We start from the raw sequence: 27,700 nt of genomic DNA on the forward strand, positions 1-27,700 counted from the left end.
ATCCTAAACGGATTTCTCGAGAAACAGAAGCTTAACAGAAGCAGAAAATCGCAAATTTAGGGTCTTAGAGAATAATTCGGCTAAAATCTCTTTAGCTCATTGCGGAGTACTGAGTCTCGTTCGTTTGCCCGTTTACAATCAAATTAGCCTACAATTTTGTCCAAATCCGGCAGTGCCCGAGCTACGTTTATTTCACATGTCTTATCTGGTCCCGATCGTGATTCAGATGATTTGAGCCAAAAATAGTTTGTCAACAAGTAATCAAAAACAGAAAAACACAAAAAGGGGTTCAACACTTGGACTTCCAAGGGGGTTCCCAGAAAATAGAAAAGAAAATAAGAAGAAAATTGCGAATGTAAAGATATTATTATGCCTGAGATACTATAAAATGGAAACGGAATCGAATTTCGGACATCCTAAACGGATTTCTCGAGGAAACAGCTTAACAGAAGCAGAAAATCGCAAATTTAGAGGGGTCTAGAGAAATATTCGGCTAAAATCTCTTAGCTCATTGCGGAGTACTGATCTCGTTCGTTTGCCCGTTTACAATCAATTAGCCTACAATTTTGTCCAAATCCGGCAGTGCCCGAGCTACGTTTATTTCACATGTCTTATCTGTCCCGATCGTGATTCAGATGATTTGAGCCAAAATAGTTTGTCAACAGTAATCAAAAACAGAAAACACGAAAAGGGGTTCAACACTTGGACTTCCAAGGGGGTCACCCATCCTAGTACTGCTCTGCCCAAGCCCACGTTTAACTTCGAGTTCTGATGTGATTTGGTGCATTAGTGCTGGTTGATCGCACCCGCCCCACATTGAGTGGGATGTTTATTCTTATATCCCTCGAGTACGTGTGCGCGGGCGGCGATTGACAACACGCGGCACTGCTCTCGCCATCAGAACCATGAAGTTAAGCGTTCTGGCGCGATGGCAGCTAGGATGGGTGACCTCCCTTGGAAGTTCTCGTGTCGCGACCGTTTACGTAAATTATGGATAAAACAGTCAAATAATTGTTTTTTAATGAGTTAACCGTCTCCGGAGTAATATGCGCATACCTTTCCGCACAGAACCGGCTCACAAAACAAAATCGCTAAATGTTCCCAGAAATTAGAAAAAAAAATATAAAAAAAAATAGCGAATGTAAAGCTATTATTATGCATGGGATATGATAAATGAACCGAATTGAATTTAGAACTTCCTAAGCGATTTCTTGAGGAAGGTAGCTTACAACAGCGGAAAATCGCAAATTATAGGGTCTTAGAGAAGGAATTCGGCTAAAATCTTGCCCAGCTCATTGCGGAGGATGAGTCTCGTTCGTTTGACCATTTACAATCAAATTAGGCTACAATTTTGTCCAAATCCGGCAGTGTCCGCTACATTGATTTCACATTTCTTATCTGGTCCCGATCAAGATTCAGATGATTGAGCCGAAAATCGTCTGTCAACAAGTATCAAAATAAAAACACGAAAGGTGTGTAACACAAGGACTTCCCAGGGGGTCACCATCCTAGTACTCCTCTCATCCAAGCCCGCTTAACTTAGATGAGTTCTGATGGATCCGTGCATTAATGCTTGTATGATCGAGACCTTGACATTGAGTGGTAGTTTATTCTTATATCCCTCGAGTACGTGTGGACGGGCGGCGATGGACAACACGCGGCACTGCTCTCGCCCAATCAACCATGAAGTTAAGCGTTCTGGCGCGATGGCAGAGCTAGGATGGTGACCTCCCTGGAAGTCCTCGTGTCACACCGTTTACGTAATTATGGTATAAAACAGTTGAAAAATTTTTTTAACGAATTAACCGTCTCCGCACGAAACCTGCTCAAGACAAAAAAAAATCGCTAATATTCACAGAAATAGAAAAGAAAATTATAAAATAAATAGCGAATGTAAGCTATTTTATGCCTGGGATACGATGAAATGGAACCGGAATCGAATTTCGACTTCCTAAGCGGATTTCTCGAGGAAACGGAACCTTATACAGAAGCGGAAAATCGCAAATTAGAGGGTCTTAGAGAAAGAATTCCGCTAAAATCTCGCCAGCTCATTGCGGAGTAGTGAGTCTTGTTCGTTTGCCCGTTTACAATCAAATTAGCCTACAATTTTGTCCAAATCCGGCAGTGCCAGAGCTACGTTGATTTCACATGTCTTATCTGGTCACGATAGAGATTCAGATGATTTGAGCCGAAAATCGTCTGTCAAAAAGTAATCGAAAGTAGAAAAACAAGAAAAGAGGTGCAACACGAGAACTTCCAGGGGGTCAACCATCCTAGTACTGGTCTCGCCCAAGCACGCTTAACTTCGGAGTTCTGACTGGATCCGGTGCATTAGTGCTGGTATGATCGCACTCGACATTGAGTGGGATGTTTATTCTTATATCCCTCAAGTACGTGTGGAGCGGGCAGTGATGGACAACACGCGGCACTGCTCTCGCCCAATCAGAACCATGAATTTAAGCGTTCTGGTGCGATGACAGAGCTAGGATGGGTGACCTCCCTTGGAAGTCCTTGTGTCGCGACTGTTTACATAATAATAGCTAAAACAGTCGAAATAATTGTTTTTAATGAGTTAACCGTCTCCGGAGTCATCTGCGTCATACCCTTCTGCACCGAACCGGCTCACGACAACAAAAATCGCTAAATGTTCACAGAAAATAGAAAAAAATAAGAAGAAGAAAATAGCGAATGTAAAGCTATTATTATGCCTGAGATACTATAAAATGGAACCGAAATCGAATTTCGGACTTCTTAAACGGATTTCTCGAAAAAACAGAAGCTTAACAGAAGCGGAAAATCGCAAACTAGAGTGTCTTAGAGAAAGAATTCTGCTAAAATCTTGCCTGCTCATTCCGGAGTAATGAGTCTCGTTCGTTTGCCCGTTTACAACAAAATTAGCCTACAATTTTGTCCAAATCCGACAGTGTCCGAGCTACGTTGTTTTCACATGTCTTATCTGATCCCGATCGAGATTCAGATGATTTGAGGGGAAAATAGTCTGTCAACAAGTAATCAAAAATTGAAAAACACGAAAAGGGGTGCAACACGAGGACTTCCAAGGGGGTCACCCATCGTTGTACTGCTCTCGCCCAAGCACGCTTAACATCGGAGTTCTGATGGGATCCGGAGCATTAGTGCTGGTATGATCGCACCCGACATTGAGTGGGATGTTTATTCTTATATCCCTCGAGTACGTGTGGAGCGGGCGGCGATGGACAACACGCGGCACTGCTCTCGCCCAATCAAAACCATGAAGTTAAGCGTTCTGGCGCGATGGCAGAGCTAGGATGGGTGACCTCCCTGGGAAGTCCTCCTATCGCGACCCTTTACGTAAATTATGGATAAAACAATCGAAATAATTTTTTTTAATGAGTTAACCATCTCCGGAGTAATCTGCGTCATACCTTTCAGCACAGAACCGGCTCACGACTACAAAAATCGCTAAATGTTCCCAGAAAATAGAAAAGAAAATAAGAAGAAGAAATAGCGAATGTAAAGCTATTATTATGCCTGGGATAACGATAAAATGGAACCCAGATCGAATTTTGGACTTCCTAAAAGTATTTCTCGAGGAAACAGAAGCTTAACAGAAGCGGAAAATCGCAAATTAGAGGGTCTTAGAGAAAAGAATTCGGCTAAAATCTCGCCAACTCATTGCGGAGTAGTGAGTCTCGTTCGTTTGCCCGTTTAAAATCAAATTAGCCTACAATTTTGTCCAAATCCGGCAGTGCCTGAGCTACGTTGATTTCACATGTCTTATCTGGTCACGATCGAGATTCAGATGATTTGAGCCGAAAATCGTCTGTCAACAAGTAATCAAAAATAGAAAAACACGAAAAGGGTGCAACACGAGGACTTCCCAGGTGGTCACCCATCCTAGTACTGCTCTCGCCCAAGCACGCTTCGCTTCGAAGTTCTGATGGGATCCGGTGAATTAGTGCTGGTATGATCGCACCCGACATTGAGTGGATGTTTATTCTTATATCCCAAGAGTACGTGTGGAGAAGGCGACGATGGACAACACGCGGCACTGCTCTCGCCCAATCAGAACCATAAAGTTAAGCGTTCTGGCGCGATGGCAGAGCTAGGATGGGTAACCTCCCTGGGAAGTACTGGTGTAATGACCGTTTAGGTTATTTAGGATTAAAACAGTCGAAATAATTGTTTTTAATGAGTTAACCGTCTCCGGAGTAATCTGCGACATACCCTTCTGCACAGAACCGGCTCACGACAACAAAAATCGCTAAATGTTCCCAGAAAAAAAAAAATATAAGAAAAAGAAAATAGCGAAAGTAAAGCTATTATTATGCCTGGGATACGATAAAATGGAACCAGAATCGAATTTCGGACTTCCTAAACGGATTTCTCGAGGAAACAGAAGCTTAATAGAAGCGGAATATCGTAAATTAGAGGGTCTTAAAGAAATAATTCAGCTAAAATCTCGCCAGCTCATTGAGGAGTACTGAGTCTCGTTCGTTTGCCCGTTTACAATGAAATTAGCCTACAATTTTGTCCAAATCCGGCAGTGCCCGAGCTACGTTTATTTCACATGTCTTATCTGGTCCTGATCGAGATTCAGATGATTTGATCCGAAAATCGTCTGTCAACAAGTAATCAAAAAAAGAAAAACACGAAAAGCGGTGCAACACTTGGACTTCCAAGGGGGTCACCCATCCTAGTACTACTCTCGCCCAAGCACGCTTAACTTCGGAGTTCTGATTGGATCCGGTGCATAAGTGCAGGTATGATCGGCACCCGACATTGAGGGGTGTTTATTCTTATATCCCTCGAGTACGTGTGGAGCGGGCGGCGATGGACAACACGCGGCACTGCTCTCGCCCAATAAGAACCATGATGTTAAGCGTTCTGGCGCGATGGCAGAGCTAGGATGGGTGACCTCCCTTCGAAGTCCTCGTGCCGTGACTGTTTACGTAAAGTATGGATAAAAACAGTCAAAATAATTTATTTTAATGAGTTAACCGTCTCCGGAGTAATCTGCGTCATACCCTTCCGCACAGAACGGCTCACGACAACAAAATCGCTAAATGTTCCCAGAAAATAGAAAACATCATATGGAAAAGAAATAGCGAATGTGAAGCTATTATTATGCCTGGGATACGATAAAATGGAACCAGAATCGAATTTAGAACTTCCTAAGTGGATTTCTTGAGGAAACGAAGCTTAACAGAAGCGGAAAATCGCAAATTAAAGGGTCTTAGAGAAGGAATTCGCTAAAATCTCGCCAGCTCATTGCGGAGTAATGAGTCTCATTCGTTTGACCGTTTACAATTAAATTAGGCTACAATTTTGTCCAAATCCGGCAGGGTCCGAGCTACGTTGATTTCACATGTCTTATCTAATCCTGATCGAGACTCAGATTATTTGAGCCGAAAATCGTCTGTCAACAAGTAATCAAAAATAGAAAAACACGAAAAGGAGTGCAACACGAGGACTTCCCAGGGGATCACCCATCCTAGTGCTGCTCTCAGCAAAGCACGCTTAACTTCGGAGTTCTGATGGGATCCAGTGCATTAGTGCTGGTATGATCGCACTTGACATTGAGTGTGATTTTTATTCTTATATCCCTCGAGCACGTGTGGAGCAGGCGGCGATGGACAACACGCGGCACTGCTCTCGCCCAATCAGAACCATGAAGTCAAGCGTTCTGGCGCGATGGCAGAGCTAGGATGGGTGACCTCACTAGGAAGTCCTCGTGTCACGACCGTTTACGTAAATTATGGATAAAACAGTTGAAATAATTGTTTTTAACGAGTTAACCGTTTTCGGAGTAATATGCGTCATATCCTTCCACACGAAACATGCTCAAGACAAAAAAAATCGCTAAATGTTCCCAGAAAATAGAAAAGAAAATAAGAAGAAGAAAATAGCGAATGTAAAGCTATTATTATGCCTGGGATACGATAAAATGGAACCGAAATCGAATTTCAGACTTCCTAAGCATATTTCTCGAAGAAACGGAAGCTTAACAGAAGCGAAAAATCGCAAATAAGAGGGTCTTAGAGAAGAAATTCGCTAAAATCTCGCCAGCTCATTGCGAAGTAATGAGTCTCGTTCGTTTGCCCGTTTACAAGAATACGGCAGTGCCCGAGCTACGTTGATTTCACATGTCTTATCTGGTCCCGATCGTGATTCAGATGATTTGAGCCCGAAAATAGTCTGTCAACAAGTAATCAAAAATAGAAAAACACGAAAAGGGGTGCAACACGAGAACTTCCTAGGGGGTCACCCATCCAAGTATTGCTCTCGCCCAAGCAAGCTTAACTTCGGAGTTCTGATGGGATCCGGTGCATTAGTGCTGGTATGATCGCACCCGACATTGAGTGGGATGTTTATTCTTATATCCCTCGAGTACGTGTGGAGCTGACGGCGATGGACAACACGCGGCACTGCTCTCGCCCAATCAGAACCATGAATTTAACCGTTCTGGCGCGATGACAGAGCTAGTATGGGTGACCTCCCTTGGAAGTCCTTGTGTCACGACCGTTTACATAATTATAGCTAAAACAGTCGAAATAATTGTTTTTAATGAGTTAACCGTCTCCAGAGTCATCTGCGTCATACCCTTCTGCACCGAACCGGCTTACGACAACAAAAATCGCTAAATGTTCACAGAAAATAGAAAAAAAATAAGAAGAAGAAAATAGCGAATGTAAAGCTATTATTATACCTGGGATACGATAAAATGGAACCGGAATCGAATTTCGGACTACCTAAATGGATTTCTCGAGGAAACAAAAGTTTAACAGAAGCGGAAAATCGCAAATTAGAGTGTCTTAGAGAAAGAATTCGGCTAAAATCTCGCCAGCTCATTGCGGAGTAATGAGTCTTGTTCGTTTGCCCGTTTACAATCAAATTTGCCTGCAATTTTGTCAGAATCCGACAGTGTCCGAGCTACGTTGTTTTCCCATGTCTTATCTGGTCCCGATCAAGATTCAGATGATTTGAGCCGAAAATAGTTTGTCAACAAGTAATAAAAAATAGAAAAACACGAAAATGGGTGCAACACGAGGACTTCCAAGGGGGTCACCCATCCTAGTACTGCTCTTGACCAAGCACGCTTAACTTCGGAGTTTTGATGGGATCCGGTGCATTAGGGCTGGTATGATCGCACCCGACATTGAGTGGGATGTTTATTCTTATATCCCTCGAGTCCGTGTGGAGCGGGCGGCGGTGGACAACACGCGGCACTGCTCTCGCCCAATCAGAACCATGAAGTTAATCGATCTGGCACGATGACAGAGCTAGGATGGGTGACCTCCCTTGGAAGTCCTTGTTTTGCGACCGTTTACATAAATTATAGCTAAAACAGTCGAAATAATTATTTTAATGAGTTAACCGTCTCCGGAGTAATCTGCGTCATACCCTTCGCACAGAATCGGCTCACGACAACAAAAATCGCTAAATGTTCCTAGAAAATAGAAAAGAAAATAAGAAGAAAATAGCGAATGTAAAGCTATTATTATGCCTGGGATACGATAAAATGGAACCGGAATCGAATTTCCGACTTCCTAAACGGATTTCTTGAGGAAACAGAAGCTTAACAGAAACGGAAAATCGCAAATTAGAGTGTCTTAGAGAAATAATTCGGCAAAAATCTCGCCAGCTCTTTGCGGAGTAGTGAGTCTCGTCGTTTGCCCGTTTACAATCAAATTAGCCTACAATTTTGTCCAAATCCGGCAGTGCCCGAGCTACGTTGATTTCACATGTCTTATCTGATCCCGATCGAGATTCAGATGATTTAAGCCGAAAATCGTCTGTCAACAAGTAATCAAAATTAGAAAAAAACACGAAAAGGGGTGCAACACGAGGACTTCCAAGGGGGTCACCCATCCTTGTACTGCTCTAGCCCAAGCACGCTTAACTTTGAAGTTTTGATGGGATCCGGTGCATAAGTGCAGGTATGATCACACCCAACATTGAGTGGATGTTTATTCTTATATCCCTCGAGTACGTGTGGCGCGGGCGGCGATGGACAACACACGGCTCTGCTCTCGCCCAATTAGAACCATGAAGTTAAAAGTTCTAGCGCGATGCCAGAGCGAGGATGGGTGACCTCCCTGGCAGCCCTCGTGTTTTAGGGCTAAAACAATCGAAATAATTGTTTTTAATTAGTTAACCGTCTCCGGAGTAATTTGCGTCATACCATTCCGCACAAAACCAGCTCACGACAAAAAAATTGCTAAATGTTCCCAGAAAAGAGAAAAAAAAATAAGAAAAAGAAAATAGCGAATGTAAAGCTATTATTATGCTGTGAGATACGATAAAATGGAACTGAAATCGAATTTCGAACTTCCGGATTTCTCGAGGAAACGAAAGCATAACAGAAGCGGAAAATCGCAAATTAGATGGTCTTAGAGAAGGAATTCGGCTAAAATCTCGCCAGCTTCTTGTGGAGTAATGAGTCTCGTTCGTTTGCCCGTTTACAATCAAATTAGGCTACAATTTTGTCCAAATCCGGCAGTGCTTGAGCTACGTTGATTTCACATGTCTTATCTAATCCTGATCGAGATTCAGATTATTTGAGCCGAAAATCGTCTGTCAACAAGTAATCAAAAATAGAAAAACACGAAAAGGGTACAACACGAGGACTTCCCAGGGGATCACCCATCCTAGTGCTGCTCTCGGCAAAGCACGCTTAACTTCGGAGTTCTGATGGGATCCGGTGCATTAGTGCTGGTATGATCGCACCCGACATTGAGTGGGATTTTTATTCTTATATCCCTCGAGTACGTGTGGAGCAGGCGGCGATGGACAACACGCGGCACTGCTCTCGCCCAATCAGAACCATGAAGTTAAGCGTTCTGGCGCGATGGCAGAGCTAGGATCGGTGACCTCCCTGGGAAGTCCTCGTGTGACGACCGTTTACGTAAATTATGGGTACAACAGTTGAAATAATTGTTTTTAACGAGTTAACCGTCTCCGAAGTAATATGCGTCATACCCTTCCGCACGAAACCTGCTCAAGACAACAAAAATCGCTAAATGTTCCCAGAAAATAGAAAAAAATAAGAAGAAGCAAATAGCGAATGTAAGCTATTATTATGCCTAGGATACGATAAAATGGAACCGAAATCGAATTTCGGACTTCCTAAGCGGATTTCTCGAGGAAACGGAAGCTTAACAAAAGCGGAAAATCGCAAATTAGAGGGTCTTAGAGAAGGAATTCGGCTAAAATCTCGCCAGCTCATTGCGGAGTAATGAGTCTCGTTCGTTTGCCCGTTAACAATCAAATTAGGTTTCAATTTTGTCCAAATCCGGCAGTGTCCGAGCTACGTTGTTTTCACATGTCTTATCTGGTCCCGATCGAGATTCAGATGATTTGAGCCGAAAATAGTCTGTCAACAAGTAATCAAAAATAGAAAAACACGAAAAGGGGTGCAACATGCACTGTAACGTCTCACTCATTTTTAAAATTCTACTGGACATTTTTTTTTAAATAAAAGCTCACATTTTCGAAATAATATTTAAAATAATCGTAATAATTTGACAGTAAAAAAATAACCAAACTCATCTATAATAATTCGAAAATATAAACTAATAAAAATCTTAAAATCATCAACGTGTGAAAATATTCATTTCCTCTCAATCTCATAAATCGTAATGCGAAAAACATGTGGTCCTCGGGTCGTGTCATCGCACCAGGTCTGCCTACTCAGAGTTCGGCACCTATAATCTCCTCAACATTTAGCTCACCTGCATCACACACGCCTTGTGAGTCTAAAGAATCAACACACTTATACCAGGAATAACAAGTACATATACATAACATACAGCAGTGAAAAATATCATACTCAACATATCTTTCATGAACTTAAAAGCATAACATAAACGTGTATTGTAAAATCATAATGCTAACATACCTTTCATTAACTTTAAAACATGAATATAAACATGTCGTATCAAATCATATCATATTAAATCATGTCATCTCATGTCAATATAAACTTAAACATTTTCTTTTTAATTGAATTCAGTTCATTAGTTGTGACTTTCGTATCAGCTCTATCGATTGATTCATCTATAAAACCGTGGTACCCGGCGGCGGGGACATCAGCGACGGCATTACCCGTCCACTGAGCCTTGGCCTCAGCTCATCATATCTCATATCATGTCAATGGAAATACGATCGTCGGGCTCCCTCTGGGGCCTTTTCCCTCACGATATCTCCAATCATATCATCGTATACATATACATCGTCAGTCACAACCAACTCCCATCATTCAAAAACATCATCATATTCACCACTTAATAAAAACATGCATATACGTAATTTTTCCTTTAAACCAAGCATGCAACGTATATTTTCATAAAATCTTAAAAATCGTGATCATGATGCATAAAACTTTAAAATATAGTAAATTTGTGCTCATGGTGCTGCCAGGACCAACATCTAACCCCGGGTGCAAAATGAACATTTTGCCCCCGCAAACCCAAAAATTACCATTTTGCACCTAGACGTAAAATTTCACGTTTTTGACATTTTCTTAATTCCATTGACTCTAACATGTCCCAAATAATTATTTAAGCCTACAAAATTTTTCCCATATTTTTATTTGGCTTAAATCGATGAATTTAAAATTAATCTTTAAACATAACATATTAACGCGCTTTAATCACGAATTAAGCTAAACCTTAGCATAAAATTCCCAAATTAAAAAATTAGACTTCTTATAATTATTTGAGCTTAAATATAATTTTTCATAATTTAATTAAGATTAAATCTAGCGTTTCAATTAATTCTGTAATTAACGTTTCGTGTTGCGATTAAATCCCGGATAAATCCAAAACTCATTATTTTGATCCGAAGCTTACCAAATTCCTTAAAATATCCCAAAAAATATTTAAAAGCATCCCTAGACGTAAACTCGAGCCCATTTTATAACTTAACCGAATTGTTTTAAAACTTGGACCGGTGTCCCGGTTTTAACCCGAATCGACTCGAAACTTAACCTATTTTTCCCAACTTTTTACCACACCTAACAAACACTTAAAAGGCCTTATAAACATCCAGACCCATCGCTTAAACCATTCGATCAGGCCTTACAAGCTGCTGGAAATCAGCCTCTTCCCCTTTCGCCTACCCTACTACACTACCTCCCTATTCTCGCGTCCTAGCCCAACACCGATGGAACCAGGCACGGCTCAGCCTTTCCTAGACAACCATAGGGCTCCCCTGAACCTACTGCACCCACGCCATCAGCCTCATGCATCAGGCGTAGATCACCATATCGCTACACTCCCCACAACACCAATCGAACCCAACTCGTCCAACACTTCCCTTGCGGCTTCTAGGACAAGACCAGCAGCGTTCGTGCATTTCCAGACCATGGTTTAGACCCACCAGAGTCTGTTCAAGGTCTAGAGTCGCCCTTGCACCACCAGACTGTTAGAGTAGATGCCCTGCAAGCCAACGGTTGGCTAGGGAATTTATTGACTCAAGTGTAATAAACAATCTTTATTTTAATTTAACTTTTTATGGTCTTGTTATACTTTATCTATATACCCATGCAAACAGCATAGATAAAGTCTTTGATTATGCTTTAATACAAATGAATCGTAATTCGATGTTGAAACTCATTTGTAAACACTGCATATTCTAAATTCGTTCCTAGTCGATTCAGCCGCCTAAAACGGGGATAAAGGCCGCTTGAGCTCGAGACTAGCATCTGTGATGTTGTGTACTGCGTTTCTTGGTAAGGGCATAGAGATGTCCAAACATGTAGATGGGTAGTCATATGATGATTATACCGAACAACCCTCCCTCGGACTTTCCAAGTGGTTATCATTCGTTTCTGCCCGGAACTGTTCCGGGCAGCCCGTGCGCGTAGGGTCGCGCACAGGTGCGCGCAGCGTGCGCGCAGAGACGCGCAGCCAACGCGCGCAGATTGTGCGCACGCTGTGCGGAGTGTCCGCAAAGCGCGCGGCGTGCGGAACGTCCGCACAACGTGCGGGCAGCGGGCACGGGCGGCTGCCCGGGAGTGTCTCGGGAACCGTTCTGGATAATGGGCTTGAATTGTTTGGGCCTAGGGTGCAATTTTCTGATTTTTCAAATTTTTGGGTAAAATTGAAATTTTTGAAAATTGGTTCAATTTTATTTTTGAAATTTAATTTGAAAATTAATAATTTCTTGTAAAATAAATAATTAGAATATGATTTTAATTATTTATGGTAAAAATGAGTTTTTACAAGAAATCAATTATTATTGATTTAATTGGAAATTAAATAAATTTGTTTATTTAATTTATTAATTCTTTAATAATTGTGGTGGTTAGTGATAAAATTATTAGATATATGATTAATCAATTAATTAAATTGTTTAACTAAATTGATGTTAATATTTGATATTAAATGCATGAAGGATGATCGAGAGCCTTGACCAATGTATTAGGTGTATGTTAGGATATTTTACTGTTTTTATTCATTTTGTTAATATTTGATATTATTAAAGTGGGCCTGGTTTATGGCCCGTTCCCACCCCATGAGATGTATCCCTTATGTGCCATGGCTATTTAAATGTAATTATTAGAAATAGTGGGAGATCAAGACTGGAAGATGGTGAGCCCGATGAACGAGATGAAGACATGTAAAATATTGGAAGCTCTTGTAATAGTTGCATTTGCATCCCTGCATTCACCTAGGTTTGGACCTGGATCCATGTATGGCTCACATGGATCTAATAGTGTTGGCGATCGATCATCATTATTTATTGTTGAATGTCATATTATGATATATGCGATATATAGTAGTATGCATGTATGTATATTATTAAGTAATATAGTTGCATGAATCCGGCAAACATACAAACTCGTTGCACGCGATTTTTAAATTAAAATGATGAGACAATTTTTGAAATTAAAATCCCTCATTTTGAATAAGATTCAAAATTTATATCAAACCGAAAAAGTAAAAATTAAAAGAGTTTAATTTTTCCTTGCCTTCCATCAACCGTGGTTGCATGTTGATCGCTACCCGCGGACAGTGTCTGGCTCATATTATTGGGGAGGCCTGTACGCCGGAAAGCTGTGACTTCCACCGGACATATGATGTGAATTGAGTGGAACTCCCATGACTTCGGCTCATATTATTGGGGGAACTCATGGCGACCGTCCACTACAATTCAATATTGATAGGTTGGTTTGACACGTGAAAATAAACGGCGTCATATTATTGGGTCCTTATTAAACGTGAGGCAAAACACACGGAGGTTGCATAGGGACGCAATTGGACTCTACCTTTTAGAAATTATAATTGGCTGATATTATTCGGGATTATAATTGGCTAATTGGACTCTACGTGCCCACTAAGAAAATGCGATTTCCCTTTTTAATCAGAGGGTGGTGGAAATGTCAAAATAGTGGGAGGGGGATTTATAAAATAAAATCCATATTTTATATCTTAAAATTATTTTAAAATAATCAGCAACTATTATTCTGTTTCCATATCAGTATATTTTTCGATTTCGTCACATAATCTAATTTTGTTATTAACAAGCTAACCGAATCTAATTTTCAAGACTGGTTGGGAAATTGTTCTGAATTTGGAGAAAATGACATACACACTAATGTCAGTCCTGTTGAACTGAAAAAGCATGCAAGATGGTAAGACCATAGTATGCAAGATAAAGTGTAACAAGCTCGCTTCTATGTCAAATGAACTGTAGGGACAGTTTGAGGAAATGTTGGATGCTGCTGACATTCGAATACACATGCAAGAGTTGCATGGTGCATGAAACTCCTACAATGATACACATTATTTTCAAGGAGCTCATGACCACACGTATGCAAGATGGGGCTTTGGCCCATGAGCATGGTGTACGTATGACTGGGCTTATTGAAAATGTGGTGGGCCTGGAATATGTGATTCCTAACGAGTTAGTTGATAACATCAATTTGTTATCTTTCTATTCCTCATTTGACGGGGTTATGGTGAACTTCAAGTTTAATAAGATATTTTGATAGCCTTGAAGAGCTAGTCAATATGCTTATGACTTATGAGATCACCATAAAATAAGAAAATAATTGTTATTTTTATAATGGGCCTTTCGTCGGACGAAAAATGACCCACAAGGTAAGGGAAAGAAATGTTCCGCCCCTCACAAGGTAAAACAAACCCAATAAGAGGCAAACTCCGAAGAACACTTAAAGGTCCCACAAAGCCCGATAAGTCAGAACATATTTATTTCACTGCAAGAAATCCGGACATAAGAAATTATATGTGCCAGAAATGTTCTGGAAATGATAAGTGAATGTCCAAGTAAACATGATTTCACAACAAACAAAAGAAAATTAGATGATCCAAATCCCACACAAATATGGCATGCTAGACTATGTCACATTTCCCAAAGAAGGATGCACAAACTAGTGGGAGAAGGCATGTTTGACTTGTCAAACATAAATTCTCTACTTACTTGTGAGTTCTGTCTAAAAGGAAAAACGACTAAGACTCCATTCGATGGAAACGTGGAACGTGCACATGGTCTACTGGATTTGATCCACACAGACGTTTGTGGCCCGCTAAGTGTTAGCACAAAATATGGGCAATCCTACTTCATTACCTTTACTAATGACCATTCGAGGTATGGGTACGTTTATTTGATGAAACACAAATCTGAAGCATTTGAAAAGTTCAAAGAGTTCAGATCTGAAGTAGAAAATCAGCTGGAAAGAAGTATTAAGGCACTTCGATCTGATCGAGGTGGAGAATACTTAAATGCTGAATTTTTGGGTTATCTAAAAGAGAATGGGATTCTCTCACAGTGGACTCCACCAGCAACACCACAATTGAATGGTGTTTCTGAACGTCGTAAGCGAACCTTGTTGGACATGGTTTGATCCATGATGGGATTCACTGAATTGCCTACATCGTTTTGGGGCTTTGCGCTTGAAACTGCGGCAATGTTGTTGAATAATGTCTACGCTAAAGCAGTTGATAAAACACCATATGAGATATGGATGGGAAAAACTCCCAAATATTCTTACGAGAGAATATGGGGATGTCCTGCTTACGTGAAGCAAACAGTGGGAGACAAACTGGATAGTAGATCCACTTTGTTCTACTTTGTAGAATATCCAAAGAATTCTGTTGGGTATTATTTCTATCGTCTCAATGAAGCAAAAGTGTTTGTTTCAAGAAATGCCACCTTTTTGGAAAAGGAATTTCTATTAGATAGAAAAGGCAAGATGATAGAACTTGAAAAAATTCAAGATACTCCCTCAACTGTAGAAGTTTAACCCATTTCCAAGAACCAGTAGTTGAAGTACAAGCTCCTAGAAGGTTTGATAGGGTTATTAGACCTCCTGCAAGATATACGCTTCTTCATGAACAAAGCCACGATGAGCATTGTGTTGGATGTGATCCAATGAATTTCAAAGAAGCAATATCTGATACTGATTCAACCAAATGGCTTGAAGCCATGCAGTCAGAAATGGACTCTATGTATTCAAACCAAGTCTGGACATTAGTGGATCCACCTGAGGGAATCGTTCCCATAGGATGCAAATGGATCTACAAAAGAAAGCTTGGGGCGGATGGGAAGGTAGTGACCTTCAAAGCAAGACTGGTTGCAAAAGGATATACTCAAAGGCAAGGAGTTGACTATGAGGAAACTTTTTCACCAGTTGCTATGTTTAAGTCCATTAGAATACTACTAGCCATAGCAGCATAGTATGACTATGAGATATGACAAATGGATATAAAGACTGCATTCCTCAACGGAGACATCAAAGAGGAGATTGATATGTCTCAACCTGAGGGATACACATCAGTGGGAAGTGAGCATAAGGTATGAAAACTTCAGAGATCAATATATGGTCTCAAGCAGGAGTCAAGGAGTTGGAACCTTAGATTTGATAGAACTATCAAAGAGTTTGGTTTTGCTAAGAATCCTGAGGAACCGTGTGTGTACAAGAAAGTTAGTGGGAGTGCAGTGACATTCCTAATACTTTATGTTGATGATATCATGCTCATTGGGAATGATGTAGGATTACTGCAATCAACTAAAGTATGGTTATCCAGTAAATTCTCCATGAAATACATGGGTGAAGCATCCTACGTATTGGGAATACAAATCTATAGAGATAGATCAAATAGGATGCTCGGACTCACCCAAGCCACCTATATCGATACCATTATAAAACGATTCTCTATGGAAGAGTCCAAGAGAGGATACTTACCAATGTGTCATGGTATTACTCTATCTAAGGCAATGTGTCCCAAAACTGATGAAGAGATAGAGATGATGACACGAATTCCATATGCGTCAGCCATTGGTAGTAACATGTATAGTGTGATATAGACACGTCCTGATGTTGCTTACGCTCTGAGTGTTACAAGCAGATATCAGGCAAACCCTGGTCCAATGTATTGGAAGGCCGTGAAAGATATTCTTAAGTACTTGAGAAGGACTAAGAACTTGTTCATGGTCTATGGGGTGGAGAATTGAAATTGGAAGGCTACACTGATTCTAGCTTCCAATGTGACGTAGATGATTCGAAATCGACCTCTGGCTTTGTATTCATGCTTAATGGTGCGGCTGTCTCTTGGAAAAGTTCCAAGTAAGACACCGTTGCGGATTCCACCATTGAAGCTGAATATATTGCTGCATCTGATTCAGCCAAAGAGGTAGTTTGGATGAGGAATTTTGTCCAAGAGTTGGGCGTTATTCCTAATGGAGTTGATCCAGTCCCGTTGTACTGGAACAACACTGGTGCCATTGCACGAGCAAAGGAACCAAGGTCTCATCAGCGATCCAAACATGTACTGAGGAAGTTCCACATCATACGGGAGATTGTGAGAAGATGAGACATATCAGTCGAAAGAGTCCCCTCTGCAGATAATGTTGCTGATCCACTTACATAGCCCTTGCCAGGACCATTGTTTGAGAAGCATCGCGAAGCAATGGGATTAAAGTTATGGGTAGTTGGCTCTAGGGCAAGTGGGAGATTGTTAGAGTAGATGCCCTGCAAGCCAACGGTTGGCTAGGAAATTTATTGACTCAAGTGTAATAAACAATCTTTATTTTAATTTAACTTTTTATGATCTTGTTATACTTTATCTATATACCCATGCAAACAGCATAGATAAAGTCCTTGATTATGCTTTAATACAAATGAATCGTAATTCGATGTTGAAACTCATTTGTAAACACTGCATATTCTAAATTCGTTCCTAGTCGATTCAGCCGCCTAAAACAGGGATAAAGGCCGCTTGAGCTCGAGACTAGCATCTGTGATGTTGTGTACTGCGTTTCTTGGTAAGGGCATAGAGATGTCCAAACATGCAGATGGGTAGTCATATGATGATTATACCGAACAACCCTCCCTCGGACTTTCCAAGTGGTTATCATTCATCGAGAGGATAAGTCCGTGGTTATGATTGTACACCATTAGTCCTTACGACCCGGGACAAAACTGAGGCTCTATATGCTAGGGCTGTGCTTTGACTCGTTTACCGGCTCCAGGAGAGTCATCAGGTGGCGAGGTTGGGTACAGTTGCGACACATATAGGAGCCAGTGCATTGTAGTCGGGGATTCACCGCTCATCTACGGGTGTGGATATCCTATGTGATCTGATGTAATAATAGTGCATGGAATCTCTGGCCAGAGTATGAGATGTACGTTGGAGAAGGAGTTCTCCAATAGTACACGCGATGCCACTATTATAGTTGTCACATAGTTATCGAATTATTATGCAACCCTCGATGAACTAATGGTTGCAGATTCGATTGGGATATATGAGATGAAGGGACCGTACTGTACGTTAATCATAATCTACTGGTTCTTGCAGGCACTATCAGTGATACCTAGGGGGTCATGGGGTGATGCTACTAGACGCTCTTACCATGATCCGATGGGTGCAATCAGAAATGAGTTCTGACATTCTCATGATCAATTGTTGATACATAGAATGGGGCAAATTAAGGGTAAGCCCGAATAAAGGATTATGTCCTGAATCACAAGGAGTTGTGAACCCACGGCTAGCTGTATCCCTGAACCATTGAGGGTCACACAAGCACTGGATCGTTTGTTCCCGTTGAGAGAATAAATTCAAGGAGTTGAATTTATATTATGAGATAATAAATTCAAGGAGTTGAATTTATATAAAATATTGAGAGAATAAAATCAAGGAGTTGAATTTATATTATAATATAGTAAATTCAAGGAGTTGAATTTATGATATAGTAAATTCAAGAAGTTGAATTTATGAAATTTGGAGAGAATAAATTCAAGGAGTTGAATTTATAAAATTTGATAATTTAGTTTATTAAACTCAAAAGTTGGGTTTATTTAATATTAAATTTTGGAGGTGATAAATTCAAGGAGTTGAATTTATAATTTAAATATTAAATTCAAATGTTGAATTTATAATTAATTTAATTTATTAAACTTAAAAGTTGAGTTTATTAAATATTAAATTAAATATAATGGGAATATGTTTAATGGGCTTGTAGGAGTACAAGTCCAACATATTAAATAATTAAAAGTTATTAATGGACTTTGATTAATTGATTAAACTAGTTGGACTAGCCCAATTAATTAATCAAGCCCATTAATGTTAATTATGGAATTTAGGTCAAGGCTATTGTTTTTAGGAAAAAAAAGAGGAAAAATTGACCTAGCCTCCAAGTCTCCCAATTGGTGATTCACGTGAATGGCAATATCAAAAATTCCTCCAAAAATATTTTGGCCATTTTTGAAAAAAAAAAAGGTTTGAGCCGTCTCTCGTTTTCAATCTCTACGCAAAAGTTCTTCTAAATTTCTAGTGCAATTTAGAAGAGGAACAAATATTCCAGTCGTGGACCGGATTAGGAGATCGAAGAAAGTTCGTAGGGAATCAACAAGAGCTAATCCGTTTATACCGGATTAGTTGGAGTCCAGTGATTTATTCACAAAAGGTATAACTTTTAACACCCTATGAATGTTTATGATAAAATCATACGAGCGTCCAAAGCAAAACTTATTTTGATTGTCAAAATAAACTAAAATTTTAAAACTTCCGCTGCGTTTGGCGTGAAGAAAACCGAGATCCAACACAGACTTCACCTACCCACCGATCTAGACAAAGAAAACAAGAAACCCCAAGCCGCTACACATCTCGGCCTTCACTCCAAACCTACCGAACCTTACACCAGCCTCATGACTCCACTAACCTGCTCTGAACGGTCCCTTAGCATCAACAAAACGACAGCCTCCTTGCACAATTCAAGAAAAATGTGAGACTTGAAACAAAAAGAATGCAATAAACACAAGAAATTCAAAGATCTTCCATAGACAAGCTTGGATCGAAACTTTTCAGTGAATGAACACCAAACTCAGTATATAAAACGTGTATGATGCAGAAGAATGATATAAAGCGTGCCTGGTGAAAATATTTCGCAAGAAAACCGAAGAACGAGCGTCGGGAATCAAGTCGGAGAATTTTCTTACGCCTTGAATGGAAATGGCCGTGCTTTCAGCTGCTGGGATTTCTATGAAAATGTTGAGATGGGATTGAGGGTGTCGGCTGATTGGGGAGGGTAATGTTAGGTGTAGTGGGTCCTTAGGGATTTATTATGTAGTTAATTAAAATATAATAGGCCATAAGTTGTTAATTAAAGATTTAAAAAGGATTTTAAGCCCAACAAGCTTAAAAGTAGTCTCATTAAGTCCAAACACACTCCCGAAAAATATTTCGTGGTGTAAAGTTTTTGAAAATATTAGCCGAACCCTCAAAAAATCCCCCGATTCGATAAAATTTGCTTACCGGGTAAAAATAAAATTCTGCGGATAAAAATACTCAAATAAATCTCAATTCTTGAAAAATACCTTTAAAACATCTTATATTAATTAATAGAACTTAATCGTGTAATAAAAATAATTTTCTTGAAAATTTTCCGGTCTCTGATCCTCGTTCGAGAGCGAAATGCAACTTAAAAACCTTAATGCATGAACTTATAAATGTATGGAATAAATTCTACCATGCATGAATTATGAATAAAATGCATAAAAATAATTAAACACAATTTAATAAAATAAAAATACATTTTATGCTTTAAAAGAATTTAATGAAATACCAAAGAATTTAATAATTTGCATGCATGTGGTTTACGTGAACTTTCCGATTTTCGGGACGTTACAATCTTCTCCCCTTAAATTGAATTTCGTCCGCGAAATTCGCTTATCCTTGATAATCACAAAGTTTAGACTCTTAATTCTAGAATCTCAATATTCCACGTTTCCGCTGCGCCACTCTGATAAAATAATAAATCTTAGGATGTACTTATGTCTCCTCAATCCTAATTATTTTGCCTATTGAAATCCTTATTTGCGAATTGCAACCTAGAACGACTTATTGCGACTTAGTTCTATTCTACTCATGCCTCAAATTCCGATTTTCTCAAACTTCCCAATATTAGAAATGGCAGTTCGAATTTTATTGCGTCTTACTTTTCTTATACTATACACGTAATGTTCATCAACTTATACATTATCATTTATGCAACTTAAGAAATCTTAACACCAAGATTTTACTGATCGACTTATATCTTCGGTGATACACTTAAAAGTTAAACCTTATCTCAAACCCATAATGATATTCGCCTAAGATCCTTGAATCGAATCATTATCTTATAGCACCAAACTTACGTAACTTAATTATTTACAAGTACATCCCAAATATTAAATTGTTGCAAATCTTTAAATTCGAGTAGCGTTAATCCATAAAACTATCGAACTTCTACCTAATTAATAAAACACTTCTATCATCAATCACATGCTTAAACTATTTTCTTCCCAATTACAATTTAGTTGAGGCTTAAGGCCCTTGGACTTTCCTCGTTGAAATGAATGTTGCATTCTTACGTATTCTCAATGCTTCATACATACTAGCGTATAAAACTTATTAAGTCATCCCATGGGAGCATTAGACTAACTCTAATAAATCAACTTCACTTATACTCCATAGAGTTCTAGAATCCACATATCAAGCTTTTTAGATTTCTCACTCGATAAAAATCTTAATATTCATTAATTGATAACTTATGTTGAACACAACTAATTCTTTTTTTATTATTATTATTATTTTTCACCCAAAATTTCCTTATGAACACGTATTCCATAAACTTAAAATTCAAGCTTACGCGACCCAAATAGTATTAGATAACATAATTCCAACACACATATTCACTTATTCTCAAGTTTCTTAATAACTTACCAAAAATTCCTCAAGACGAGGTGTCCACCTCAATTCTTACATGCATCTATCGAGTAACCTAACCATCAAATATACCCAACTTTCTAGAAAATTTAAATTCCAACAAAGATATAATTTTAACACTTAAGATCATGATTAAAACTTATGCTACATCAAACCTTAAGTCCCCAAAAATAAGTTAACTTAATGTCTAATCTTGTAACTTGACTAAATGATCACTTTACCTTAAATTGTTATCACTCTAAATTCTTAATTTTTTTCCATTGTCTTATTCCATTAACATTTAGATTTTCAAGCCCAATATTGAATCATCCTACAATGCCCTTGATTGTCATTCCTTATTATATTATAAGCCAGATTATAATCAAGTTCTAATTATCTCTTCAAGCTCAAATCACCGAAAAGTCTTATCATTTAAACCATTCAATTCTCACTTACTGCTAAACAAATCCCTAAATTTCTTAAAAATTTCAAAATTAGTTCTTACTTTCCTCGAATATTATCCGAATTTGTCCTTAATCTCGAGAATCCAAAAATTACCCATAAGTTCTTGGCGTTCCTAATCCCTATTTTATAGGTTTCTCGTAACATAAAATTCAATAATCTTAACTTTATTAGACCCAAGATCAATTCTCATAACCTCGAAAATTACTGATTTTACCCAAGTGTTCCTCAAAAGTTCGAATTTTAATCCTCAAAATTTCAAAATTTACAATTTGGTCCTTAAAATTGTCAAAGATTACAATTTTGGCCTTATAACTCCTCGAAATTTGCATTTTTTTTCCATAAAATTTTCGACTTGGACTCATTAAACCTTAAAATTCTCAAAACTAAAAATTTAATCCCAAAGTTTGGTAAATTCGAAATAGTCCCTTAGAATTTTATTGTTGCACTTAGGTCCTCAATTATTTGTTATTACAATTAGGTCCTTTAAATTCTCAATCAATTCAATTAAATCCTTAGGTCCCATTAGGTAGAGAATGCATCCTAAATAAATTCTACGTTTTTATACTTCCAAAAATCGTCGTAGTTTTCGAATCATTAATCCTTGTATGGATTCATCAAAAATTAATTCAACTAGTAACCACGAACTATCAATAATTTCTTAGAAATTCTACAAGTCCCAAAAGCATTCATAACTTTCAAGATTAACTTATTACCCCAAAGAGTAGAACATCAGTACTTCTAACCTAAAAATCGATATAATCAAATCATTATCCACTTCTCCTAAAGACCAATATTCGAATTCTTAGACACGTCCAATTCCAAACGTAACCAACATGCAATTTAATCTAGTTTTTAAAACAGTAAATCCTTAAATCATAAAAGCAGTTAAACATATACCGTAAATCATCATAAAGCGTAAATCATGTTAACATGCAGGTGATATGAGTAAAACATTTAAAACATTGAAATCATAAAAGCTTACAGACTTGAGGCTTGAAGACTGAGCTGCAGAAACTGGAGGTGGCACAACCCTATACATGGCCCTTGCTCTGATACCAACTGTAACGTCTCACTCATTTTTAAAATTCTACTGGACATTTTTTTTAAATAAAAGCTCGCATTTTCGAAATAACATTTAAAATAATCGTAATAATTGACGGTAAAAAAATAACCAAACTCATCTACAATCATACGAAAACATAAACTAATAAAAATCTTAAAATCATCAACGTGTGAAAATATTCATTTCCTCTCAATCTCATAAATCGTAATGCGGAAAACATGTGGTCCTCGGGTCGTGTCATCGCACCAGGTCTGCCTACTTAGAGTTCGGCACCTATAGTCTCCTCAACATTTAGCTCACCTGCATCACACACGCCTAGTGAGTCTAAAGAATCAACACACCTATACCAGAAATAACAAGTACATATACATAGCACACACCAGTGAAAAATATCATACTCAACATATCTTTCATGAACTTAAAAGCATAACATAAACATGTATTGTAAAATCATAATGCCAACATACCTTTCATAAACTTTAAAAGATGAATATAAACATGTCGTATCAAATAATATCGTATTAAATCATGTCATCATAAACTTAAACATTTTTTTTAATTGAATTCAGTTCATTAGTTGTGACTTTCGTATCAGCTCTATCGTATCAGCTCTATCGATGGATCCATCTATAAAACCGTGGTACCCGGCGGCGGGGACATCAGCGACAGCATTACCCGTCCACTGAGCCTTGGCCTCAGCTCATCATATCTCATCTCATGTCAATGGAAATACGATCGTCGGTCTCCCTCTGGGGCCTTCTCCCGTAAACGGGCTCCCTCTAGGGCCTTTTCCCTCACGATATCTCCAATCCTATCATCGTATACATATACATCGTCAGTCACAACCAACTCCCATCCTTCAAAAACATCATCATATTCACCACTTAATAAAAACATGCATATACGTAATTTTTCCTTTAAACCAAGCATGCAACGTATATTTTCATAAATTCTTAAAAATCGTGATCATGATGCATAAAACTTTAAAATATAGTAAATTTGTGCTCATGGCGCTGCCAGGACCAACATCTAACCCCGGGTGCAAAATGACCATTTTGCCCCTGGAAACCCAAAAATTACCATTTTGCCCTTGGACGTAAAATTTCACGTTTTTGACATTTTCTTAATATCATTGACTCTAACATGTCCCAAATAATTATTTAAGCCTACAAAAATTTTCCCATATTTTTATTTGGCTTAAATCGATGAATTTTAAATTAATTTTTAAACATAACATATTAACGCACTTTAATCCCGAATTAAACCAAACCTTAGCATAAAATTCCCAAATTAAAAACTCAGACTTCTTATAATTATTTGACCTTAAATATAATTTTTCATAATTTAATAAAGCTTAAATCTAGTGTTTCAATTAATTCTGTAATTAACGTTTCGTGTTGCGATTAAATCCCGGATAAATCCAAAACTCATTATTTTGATCCGAAGCTTACCAAATTCCTTAAAATATCCCAAAACATATTTAAAAGCATCCCTAGACGTAAAATCGAGCCCATTTTATAACTTAACCGAATTGTTTTAAAACTTGGACCGGTGTCTCGGTTTTAACCCGAATCGACTCGAAACTTAACCATATTTTTCTTAACTTTTTACCACACCTAATAAACACTTAAAAGGCCTTATAAACATCCAGACCCGTCGCTTAAACCATTCGATCAGGCCTTACAAGATGCTGGAAATCAGCCTCTTCCCCTTTCGCCTACCCTACTACACTACCTCCCTATTCTCGCGTCTTAGCCCAACACCGATGGAATCAGGCACGTCTCAGCCTTTCCTAGACCACCATAGGGCTCCCCTGAACCTACTGCACCCACGCCATCAGCCTCATGAATCAGGCGTAGATCACCCTATCGCTACACTCCCCACAACACCAATCGAACCCAACTCGTCCAACTCTTTCCTTGCGGCTTCTAGGACAAGACCAGCAGCGTTCGCGCATTTCCAGACCATGATTCAGACCCACCAGAGACTGTTCAAGGTCTAGAGTCGCCCTTGCACCACCAGACTTCACCTACCCACCGATTTAGACAAAGAAAACGAGAAACCCCAAGCCGCTACACATCTCGGCCTTCACTCCAAACCTACCGAACCTTACACCAGCCTCATGACTCCACTAACCTGCTCTAAACGGTCCCTTAGCATCAACAAAATGGCAGCCTCCTTGCACAATTCAAGAAAATGTGAGACTTGAAACAAAAAGAATGCAATAAACACAAGAAAATCAAAGATCTTCCATAGACAAGCTTGGATCGAAACTTTTCATGCATGAACACCAAACTCAGTATATAAAACGTGTATGATGCAGAAGAATGATATAAAGCGTGCCTGGTGAAAATATTTCGCAAGAAAACCGAAGAACGAGCGTCGGAAATCAAGTCGGAGAATTTTCTTACGCCTTGAATGGAAATGGCCGTGCTTTCAGCTGCTGGGATTTCTATGAAAATGTTGAGATGGGAGTGAGGGTGTCGGATGATTGGGGAGGGTAATGTTAGGTGTAGTGGGTCCATAGGGATTTATTATGTAGTTAATTAAAATATAATAGGCCATAAGTTTCTAATTAAAGATTTAAAAAGAATTTTAAGCCCAACAAGCTTAAAAGTAGTCTCATTAAGTCCAAACACACTCCCGAAAAATATTTCGTGATGAAAAATTTTTGAAAATATTAACCGAACCCTCAAAAAAGTCTCCTAATTCGATAAAATTTGCTTACCGGGTAAAAATAAAATTCTGTAGATAAAATACCCAATAATCTCAATTCTTGAAAAACACCTTTAAAACATCTTGTATTAATTAATAGAACTTAATCGTGTAATAAAAATAATTTTCTTGAAAATTCTCCGGTCTCTGATCCTCGTTCAAGAGCGAAATGCAACTTAAAAACCTTAATGCATGAACTTATAAAATGTATGGAATAAATTCTACCATGCATGAATTATGCATAAAATGCATAAAAATAATTAAACACAATTTAATAAAATAAAAATACATTTTATGCTTTAAAAGAATTTAATGAAATACCGAAGAATTTAATAATTTGCATGCATGTGGTTTACGTGGACTTTTCGATTTTCGAGACGTTACACGCCGCACTGCTCTCGCCCAATCAGAACCAAGAAGTTAAGCGTTCTGGCGCGATGGCAGAGCTAGGATGGGTGACCTCCCTGGAAAGTCCTCGTGTCGCGACCGTTTACGTAAATTATAGCTAAAACTGTTGAAATAATTGTTTTAATGAGTTAACCGTCTCCGGAGTAATCTGCGTCATACCCTTCCGCACAGAACCGGCTCACGACAACAAAAATCCCTAAATGTTCCCAGAAAATAGAAAAAAAAATAGGAAAAAAAATTAGCGAATGTAAAGCTATTATTATGCCTGCGATACGATAAAATGGAACTGGAATCCAATTTCGGACATTCTAAGCGGATTTCTTGAGAAAACGGAAGCTTAACAGAAGCGGAAAATCACAAATTAGAGGGTCTTAGAGAAAGAATTCGGCTAAAATCTCGCCAGCTCATTGTGGAGTAATGAGTCACGTTCGTTTGCCCGTTTACAATCAAATTAGCCTACAATTTTGTTCAAATCCGGCAGTGCCCGAGCTACGTTGATTTCACATGTCTTATCTGGTCCCGATGAAGATTCAGATGATTTGGGCCGAAAATCGTCTGTCAACAAGTAATCAAAAATAAAAAAACACGAAAAGGGGTGCAACACGAGGACTTCCAAGGGGGGTCACCCATCCTAGTACTGCTCTCGCCCAAGCACGCTAACTTCGGAGTTCTGATGGGATCCGGTGCATTAGTGCTGGTATGATCGCACCCGACATTGAGTGGGATGTTTATTCTTATATCCCTAGAGTACTTGTGGAGCGGGCGGCGATGGACAACACGCGGCACTGCTCTCGCCCAATCAGAACCATGAAGTTAAGCGTTCTGGCGCGATGGCAGATCTAGGATGGGTGACCTCACTGTGAAGTCCTCGTGTCTCGACCGTTTACGTAAATTATAGCTAAAACTGTCGAAATAATTGTTTTTAATGAGTTAACCGTCTCTGGTGTAATCTGCGTCATACCCTTCCGCACAAAACCGGCTCACGACAAAAAAAATCGCTAAATGTTCCCAGGAAATAGAAAAGAAAAATAAGAAGAAGAAAATAGCGAATGTAAAGCTATTATTATGCTTGGGATACTATAAAATAGAACCGGAATCGAATTTCGGACTTCCTAAAAGGATTTTTCGAGGAAACGGAAGCTTAACAGAAGCGTAAAATCGCAAATTAGAGGGTCTTGGAGAAGGAATTCGGCTAAAATCTCACCAGCTCATTGCGGAGTAACGAGTCTCGTTCGTTTGCCGTTTACAATCAAATTAGGCTACAATTTTGTCAAAATCCGGCAGTGCCCGAGCTACGTTATTTCACATGTCTTATCTGCTCCCGATCGAGATTCAGATGGTTTGAGCTCAAAATCGTCTGCCAACAAGTAATCAAAAATAGAAAAACACGAAAAAGAGTGCAACACAAGGACTTCCCAAGGAGGTCACCCATCCTAGTACTGCTTTCGTCCAAGCACGTTAAATTCGAAGTTCTGATGGGATCCAGTGCATTAGTGCTGGTATGATCGCACACGACATTGATTGGGATATTTATTCTTATTACCTCGAATACGTGTGAAGCGGGAGGCGATGGACAACCCCTGGCACTGCTCTCGCCCAATCAGAACCATGAAGTTAAGCGTTCTGGCGTGATGGCAGAGCTAGGATGGGTGACCTCCCTGGGAAGTCCTCGTGTCGCGACCGTTTACGTAAATATGGATAAAACAGTCGAAATAATTGTTTTTAATGAGTTAACCGTCTCCGGAGTAATCTGCGTCATACCATTCCGCACAGAACCGGCTCACGGCAACAAAAAATCACGAAATGTTCCCAGAAAATAGAAAAAAAAATAAGAAGAAGAAAATAGCGAATGTAAAGC

At 39.0% G+C, this 27,700-nt stretch overlaps 10 non-coding genes and 1 pseudogene across 10 annotated transcripts; all 11 read right to left on the reverse strand.

Moving 5' to 3' along the window:
* Positions 1-2,236: 2,236 nt before the first annotated feature.
* On the reverse strand, positions 2,237-2,354 carry LOC142535246 (5S ribosomal RNA). Its single transcript, XR_012817447.1, has one exon. It is a non-coding gene; the product is annotated as a 5S ribosomal RNA (ribosomal RNA).
* A 681-nt stretch (positions 2,355-3,035) lies between these two features.
* LOC142535264 (5S ribosomal RNA) lies at positions 3,036-3,154 on the reverse strand. Its single transcript, XR_012817456.1, has one exon. It is a non-coding gene; the product is annotated as a 5S ribosomal RNA (ribosomal RNA).
* A 684-nt stretch (positions 3,155-3,838) lies between these two features.
* LOC142535242 (5S ribosomal RNA) lies at positions 3,839-3,957 on the reverse strand. The gene has a single exon (XR_012817443.1). It is a non-coding gene; the product is annotated as a 5S ribosomal RNA (ribosomal RNA).
* A 680-nt stretch (positions 3,958-4,637) lies between these two features.
* Positions 4,638-4,757, reverse strand: LOC142535247 (5S ribosomal RNA). Its single transcript, XR_012817448.1, has one exon. It is a non-coding gene; the product is annotated as a 5S ribosomal RNA (ribosomal RNA).
* Positions 4,758-5,435: 678 nt separating this feature from the next.
* LOC142535253 (5S ribosomal RNA) lies at positions 5,436-5,554 on the reverse strand. The gene has a single exon (XR_012817453.1). It is a non-coding gene; the product is annotated as a 5S ribosomal RNA (ribosomal RNA).
* A 660-nt stretch (positions 5,555-6,214) lies between these two features.
* LOC142535263 (5S ribosomal RNA) lies at positions 6,215-6,333 on the reverse strand. The gene has a single exon (XR_012817455.1). It is a non-coding gene; the product is annotated as a 5S ribosomal RNA (ribosomal RNA).
* Positions 6,334-7,015: 682 nt separating this feature from the next.
* On the reverse strand, positions 7,016-7,134 carry LOC142535245 (5S ribosomal RNA). The gene has a single exon (XR_012817446.1). It is a non-coding gene; the product is annotated as a 5S ribosomal RNA (ribosomal RNA).
* A 680-nt stretch (positions 7,135-7,814) lies between these two features.
* Positions 7,815-7,933, reverse strand: LOC142535251 (5S ribosomal RNA). The gene has a single exon (XR_012817452.1). It is a non-coding gene; the product is annotated as a 5S ribosomal RNA (ribosomal RNA).
* A 659-nt stretch (positions 7,934-8,592) lies between these two features.
* On the reverse strand, positions 8,593-8,711 carry LOC142535249 (5S ribosomal RNA). Its single transcript, XR_012817450.1, has one exon. It is a non-coding gene; the product is annotated as a 5S ribosomal RNA (ribosomal RNA).
* A 17,723-nt stretch (positions 8,712-26,434) lies between these two features.
* LOC142535265 (5S ribosomal RNA) lies at positions 26,435-26,553 on the reverse strand. The gene has a single exon (XR_012817457.1). It is a non-coding gene; the product is annotated as a 5S ribosomal RNA (ribosomal RNA).
* Positions 26,554-27,236: 683 nt separating this feature from the next.
* LOC142535257 (5S ribosomal RNA) lies at positions 27,237-27,355 on the reverse strand (annotated as a pseudogene).
* Positions 27,356-27,700: the final 345 nt, after the last annotated feature.

The sequence above is a fragment of the Primulina tabacum genome, unplaced genomic scaffold, assembly GCF_025594145.1.
Source record: "Primulina tabacum isolate GXHZ01 unplaced genomic scaffold, ASM2559414v2 Contig903, whole genome shotgun sequence".
In the NCBI taxonomy this organism is placed as follows: Eukaryota; Viridiplantae; Streptophyta; class Magnoliopsida; order Lamiales; family Gesneriaceae; genus Primulina; species Primulina tabacum.